Source organism: Gossypium arboreum, chromosome 4 (assembly GCF_025698485.1).
Source record: "Gossypium arboreum isolate Shixiya-1 chromosome 4, ASM2569848v2, whole genome shotgun sequence".
Classification (NCBI taxonomy): domain Eukaryota; kingdom Viridiplantae; phylum Streptophyta; class Magnoliopsida; order Malvales; family Malvaceae; genus Gossypium; species Gossypium arboreum.
The window spans coordinates 21,271,952-21,279,750 of record NC_069073.1 but is presented as its reverse complement, the minus strand read 5'-3'; positions in this window follow the sequence as shown (position 1 = coordinate 21,279,750).

Below are 7,799 nucleotides of genomic sequence, written 5' to 3'. Positions count from 1 at the left end.
TTTAATTCAGAGCCTAGGGGCAAAAGTGTAAATATGCAAAAGTTTAGGGGCAAAATTGTAATTTTTCCAAAATTTGAGTTAAGGACTGTTTTGAATAGTACATTAATTAAATAAGTAAAATATGATGTTTTAGATCCCGAAAAATGAGATTTGAACCTAGAATGAGAGAAAAATCGAAAATTGGGAAAGTTGGTAAAATGGCCGTTTTAATATCAAGGTAAGTTCATATGTATAATAAGCATTAATTTATGCATGTTTCAATGTAAAATTGATATATTTACTATGATCTCCGAGGTGTTGAAAGTATGTAAGTTGGTATGATAATAATACAACAATAATGTTGTAATTTATATTTGAAAGTTAAATTTAGTGAATTAATTGAATTATGTTAAATTAAATGATTATGGTGCCAAGTTTATGAATTGATTTAAAAATATGTCTATGGTACATGAAGTGCATTGAATTATCATACATAAATGTGATTTCTATGATTATGGATATTATGGGAAATTGTAAGTTCATATGATTTTTAATAAGACAATGTGTAATTTAATGTTATTGCGTTGATATTAAATGAGATGTAAGTTTATATGTAAGTAATACATCACTATTACTTGTATTATGATATTTTATAAAAATATTGGAAATATGTTTGTGGATAATTACTTGATTGGTGAAATTGTTGGAAAGAGAGAGAAATCCTGTTCAACCTTTGGAAAGATTGGATGATCTGATGGTATGTAGCTAGGTCACATGTATAGTCTGAGAACACATCATGTGTACAAGAGAGCTACAAGACATTATGATGTAGCTAGGTCGCATGGGTGATACTATGTGTACACCATGTAGACAAGAGAGCTACGGGATATATGTAGCTAGGTCGCATGCGTGGTTCCAAGTGAAGGGCACCATGTAGACAAGAGAGCTACGAGATAAAGCTGGCTAGGTCACATGGGTGGTACTAAGTGTTCACCATGTGTACAAGAGAGCTGAACTATATGATGGATGGAGCTATGTGCTGAAACCACCAAGTATCGAGGATTGATCCAAGTGTTCAACGGAGACTCTCTATGTGTTGCTTTGTGAGTTTTGTGATGAATATGTGTAGGAACTTGGTTATGTGAATGATGTGTTCATTAAGTGACCAGGATGTGGTAAGGTTATAAACAAGTACGTTATACATGAGGATGATTTTATGGTGACCTTGTGATCATGGGCCTATACTTGTGATGTATGAAATGTGGTGAAAATGATTTGTGATATGTATGTTAAAATGAGGTTAATACAAAGAAAGTGTGAAAGAGTGAATTAGCAATAAAACTGTTTTGGATAGTAGCAGTGACGTGATTTTGAAAAATCACCAAAAATAGTATAAATTGAATCAGAGACTGAATGAGATATAAAATTAAAGCTTAATGAGTCTATTTTCATATAAAAGAAACATAGAAAGCAAAGGAGTTCTATATTTTGAGATATTTATGTTTTCGTGAGACTGATTCAGAATAATTACATGATCCCCTGTTCTGACTTTGGAAAGTCACAAAAATTTGGAGAAAAATAATTAGAGGCTCAAAATTATATTTTTAAAATCCATAATGAGTATATTTTCAAGATAAATCAAAAAGAACATTATCCGAGTTCTGTACTGTGAGATAATTATTTTTTAGTGAAGAGAGGTCAGAACTGTCAAAAAATGAAACAGGGGAAATTTTAATGAATAAACTGTACTAATTGGCTAAACTAAAAATTATGAAAATTTTATGGTGGAACGATATATGAGTCTAGTTTCAGGGGAAATTTACGGATCTTAATTTGGAGCTCTGTAGCTCGAATTATAAATAATTAAGTGACTGTGACTCGTGTAGACAGTTTGATGTGAACATTTATTAGTAAATTTTGAAATCATACTTACAAGAATGCTATATGCATTAAGGATGTGGAATGGAGAGGAGGAGGAGGAAAATAAATATATGTGGAATACATGGAAACTATGGTATATGAAATATTAATATAATGAAATAAATGATATGTGTTTTTAAGAAAACAAAAAGAGAATTTTATGTATCATGACATGTATATATATATATATATATAACTAGTCTCAATGTAATGCTTGTTGGGTATGGAATTGAATTGAAATGTTTCAGGCAAACATGTTATTCTGCGCATCTGAATCGTGGTATTTTATAAAGATATGATCTAGCTTTAAATATGAATGCTTGATGATTAAGCTGAAGATATTTGGTAAGATGATAATCTTGGTATAAATGTATAAGTGGTACTATAATAAACAAGGTAAAATGAGTATGAGAGACACATGTATGATGACATACAAATGCTATGTTTGTGGTTTAATTGAGGATGTATAACAATACCATGTTATATGCTTTTGATTTTGTATAAGTGTGTAAGAGATCAAGGTTGACCAAAGCTTGGAAAATAGCCTAGGTATATTCCATACAGCAGAGACACGACCATGTGTCTCAGTAGTGTATGGAATCGACTTTAGGACACGGCAGTGGAGCCTTAAAGCATGAAATTTCCAAGATTTTGTAAGTTCTCGGTTTAGTCCCAAACCCTTTCTAAAGTATGTTTTGGGATCCGTAGACTCAAATAAGGGACTATGTGTAAGAGAATGAACGCTTTGAAATATGAATAAAATTTTATGGCTCGTATTTTAGTTTAATGTTTGTATGTTTGTCTGGTAACGCCTCGTACCTTAGCCCGGCCTGGGATACGGGTAAGGGGTGTTACAGCCATGGCTTAATAAACCTGTATTCTCGAGTCTGCAACATATGCTGGATCTCAAAACCTACAAGTAATAACCCATAACCTCGTATACGATACTTTTACTAATTTTATTGAGATTTGACCTCATATTATACCATTTCACAACAATGCATTTCAATTTGATTCAATTCTCAATGTAGGTGCTAATTCATAACCAATTTAAGATATTAATATGACATTAATGAATATACAAAAAAAAACTCAATATAAAATTAAACATATTTATACTGTATGAACTTACTTGCTAAAACAATAATGCTTTAGATATCAGTGACCATTCGGTAGTTTTCCTTTTTCTCTTAAATCAACAACTTGATCTATATAATAGTGAAGATTCAAAATATCAATACCAATCTCATAATAACATTCAAAATTCATGCTTATAATCTTTTAATTTTATTTTACATAATTTCTCTCAACTTTTCCATTTTATTCAATTTAGTCTTTAAAATCGAAACAAGTATAACTTTTACAATTGAGTTTTGTTTTCATTCCAAATTTAATTATTTCCTTCTACATACCTCATAAACCCAAATCTATAGAAATTTAACCCAAATCTATAGAAATTTAATGTTACTTTTGACATATACACAATTTAGTCCCTAAATGTAAAATTAACAAAATTTACTTCATCAAATGATCCTTAAACATTTTATAGCTTCCAAATATATCATTTTATATTTTTAAAAACTATAATTAATCAATGAAAAATTTTAAAATCTTTAACAGTTTTAAAAGCGAAGATACTGAGTTAGTTGGATCTAATTGCAATGATCTAAAAAACATAAACCAACTTGGTTTAGCTTACCATGTGAAGAATTCCTAAAGCTTCTCCTTCACTTATTCATGGTGGTTTTTCAGTGGCAAATGAAGAAATAAAAATTTGATACATTTATTTTATGTTTTATTACATTATTCATTAATATTTTAACATAAATAAAAATTAACATGTAAATGGCTAATTAATAAGAATTAACCATCCATTACACTCAAATAGGGGTTAATTGTCAGTTAGACCCTTGAACAATCATTAATCATGCATTTTAGATAATAAAATTCAATAGCGATTAACTTTTACATTTTTTACGATTTAGTCTTTTTTCCTTAATTAACCATCCAAACTCTAAAATTTTTGGACCACACTTGTAACACCCCAAACTTGGCCTAGACATTATGGTCGAATCTGGCAATGTCACATGGAATGGGATTTGAAATCGAATCATCAAGTTAAAATCATTTTCGTTTATTAGCTTCTATTTGTCTCTCGTCAATTTCAAAATTATTTTCTCGTTAACTTGATTCGTTTATAAACATATTTCGTAGTGGAAGCTTTTAAAATTGTCATATTTTAAGAAAACCAATCGTGTTTAGGAAAATGTTGTTTTTTAATAAAACCAAATTTTTGTTGAGTTTTGCAATTTAAAAGCCTATGAAAACAGTTAAAATCCAAAATAAAGACAAACAGTCCAAAAGTCTCAATTTACATCAAAAATAGGAAATAGAAACCATAAATGAAATTATGGCAGTTCAATAGACATGTGTTCGCTGTTGAGTCCTCCGTCGCACCGATTCATTTAAGTCTGGAGATTACCTGTACAGATAAAACAGAAATGGGTGAGTTTACATAAACTCAGTGTGTAATCCCCACAGAAGACATGCATACAGTCAAACAACAGTTATCAGTCAAACGTAGTCTGAGGCCTAAGCCCACTACAGATTCAGATACAGTTTAGGCCTTAGCCCATTCAGATACAATTTCAGGTATAAATTAGGGCCCTAGCCCATCTCAGATACAGTATGCATACAGTAAAAAAAAATCAGTATCCTACCCACCAACCTCTACACACCATCTCTGACCATCCCTACACACCATGTGGGGTTTAAAACACCTACCCAACTATACACACCAAGTCATATCGAATGCGGCACATATCAGTAATATTGCAACTAAGCTACTAGATAATAGGCATGAAAGCCTTTCAGTACACTTCCTCCAGTAATCAATCATCCCACCCCAATGTAGATGCAACTAAACATGCTCAATGCAGACATACAGAAATACATGCTCACATGCTAGAGTTCAATTATCAGTCATACATACAGATCAATAAACATGCATAAATTTTAACATGCTCAATACATACATTATATATTCATATCACACGATTTAGGGTCTAAGTAGTGCTTACCAACCTTACAGTAGGTTCACAGTCAACTTGGGCGACCCGTGCACCTCTAGAAAACATTGTAGCTAAATAGGCCCACATACCCATGTGGGCCAACACACCCAGATTGGCCTTGGCCCATATGGATCACATGGCCTAGCCCAAATTCCTACACGCTCGTGTGGACTATCCGTGTGGACCCACATGCGCGTGTAGCCTATACGGCCCAATTCGGTCAAGCCCGTGTGTCACACACGGCCTACCTAGCCATCACACGACTGTGTCTAGCGTACGGCTTGGCCTTCATCAACCACACGGTCGTGTCATTCACACACGGCATATGGAAACACGAAAATTTACACACATTTTCATGCCCTTTTTAACTTAAATTCATGCAGTTTCAATAAAATTCCTATAAGAAAATAATTAATTTTTATAAAATAATTAAAGTGTACTTAAAATATGAACCTGTTGAATTTTAATTAATTTTATAATTAATTTTGATGAATTTTGGTTATTTTCAACAGATTTGCACAAAGGGCGAAAAATGGCTTGGCAGACACTACTAGAAGCATAAAATCGAGAAGCAATTTGAAGTATCAAGGTGAATTAATTTTCAGCCTAAGACGGTTCAAAATTATGTGTATTAATTCATAATATAATTAATTTTAATTTATATCCAATTTAATTTGGGTTAATAAATTATTATTAATAAATTATGAAAAGTGGTCCAGTTGAGCCGAACTGAGTGAACCGAACCGACCAAGTAATGGTAGCCCAAAACCGCCCCATGTGCTGACCCAAATCAGCTTATTGGCTGAATATTTAGCTTGCAAAGAGGCCCTTAAAGACTTTTTCAAATAGCATTCAAACCTCTCCACAAATGGTGGCTTTCTAGATTTGCCCTACGCTTAATTTAGCAAGTTTAAAATCATCAAACTTGCCACATGTGTGGCCGGCCAAGGGAGGGCTCTTTGGCTGCTAATTTTAACTATTTTTAGCAGCCTTCTTCAGCTATAAAACCCCCTTAATCTGATCATTTGAAACACACCTCAAGTATTCACATCTTTCTCTCTTCTCTCCACTTTCTCTCTTCTTTTCCATTCAAAATTCTCTTGCACTCTTGTCAATTTATCCTCTTGGAAAAGGGCCATTCATCATCCATTTAGAGCAGCAATTAAGTTTTCATAGCAGCCTTGGTCGACGAGGACAACGGAGAAGGAAGAACGGAGCAAACGAGTCAAGCCACGGAAAAACACTGGATTTGATTCTTGTTTCCTATCTTTTTAATTTTTTTTGTTGTTATGATGAACATATCTATGAATATTTATGTTGTTGGAATGGTTAATTTAATCGATTTAGCTTGAATTTAATTCGTGTTAGGTTGATTGCATTTTGTTTGCTAAAATTGTTTAAAAAAATTTTATGTTGTTATTAAGATGCTTGGTTAAGTAAAATGATGACTAAGTTACTCTTGCATTACAATTGTGAGGTAGCTAATGAATCAATTATTTAAATGGATTGAAATTGTAATTAATGGACACAGTACTTAATCAGTGCATGTTTAATCATCTAAGGTAGATGAGGGTTAAATTAGCAACGGTATCTGACGATACATTTGCCTTGCATAACTTGCAAGATTATTGTGATTAAACTGTTTCAAGGTAGGGATACCTTGTTAACTCACGTAGTCTTTTATGTGATTATTAGATTTAATTAATCGTTTGAATTGACATAGAGATATGTACAAGAGATTATTTCGATTTAATAAGTATGTATGTGCAATAACATATTTGCCTAATAAGATTTGTTTAATCGGTTGAATTGACATAGGGATATAGTCAAGAGATGAATGGATTTTGGTATGTGAGTATGTTTATAAGTTAACAAATTACCGAGTTGCCGTGAATTTATTCGTAACAATATAAACATGAGTTTAATAATTCTAAATTAAGAAATGTAATTAATCTAACACAATTATATCATCTTGATTAAACTCGTATTTTGAAATCGTGCATTTGAGATTTATTTATTTAGTTTTAAATCTTAGTTTTTAATCGCCCTCTTCAAACAAATTTTTTTTTTCACCAAAGTGTTTTAAATAGCATTCATAAATAATTCTTTTCACAGTCCTTGTGGGTACGATAACTCGACATTTACTTGTTACTTTATTACTTGTTGCGATTATGTACACTTGCACATTTTCGTCGTTCCAGCCTACCACACGGGCGACCACACGCCCGTGTGGCGTCGACAATTTGCAATTTTGGCTTTCGCTGAATCCTGTTTTTTACGTTTTCGACTGCACACCTGGTATCGATTCACTGCAAAAACACTCCCGAACCTTCCAGAACCTAAAATTGACAATACCAAAGCCTAAATTTAGCAGTTTTAACGAAAATCAAGCAGGAATACTTCACTATTATAGCTTTACAATATCCCTAAACGCACTCGAATACTTACTGCTACCGAGTCGAAATCTCAAACACTTAAATCGCTATTGAATCCTCAACCACAACTTTTCATTCGCCTAAACTGAAAACAACATAAACAAACCCTCATCAAACACTTAACCAAAAACATCGAGATTAAATAGAATAGGACTTACCGAATGAACACTACTGGGATTTGCACACAATAGTCAAATTGAAAAGCCAAAAAGGTAGGGAAAAGTAGAAAATTTTGACAGTGGATATGAGGAACTGAAACGTCAAAAGGGGAAGAGGAATTTTGGAAAAAATCAAATAAATTATTTTGATAATATCAAAATAAATCCCACATCCCTCAAAACTCTCTACTGAACCCACTACTCAGACTTTTCGTTCAGCTGAAACTTTACAAGCC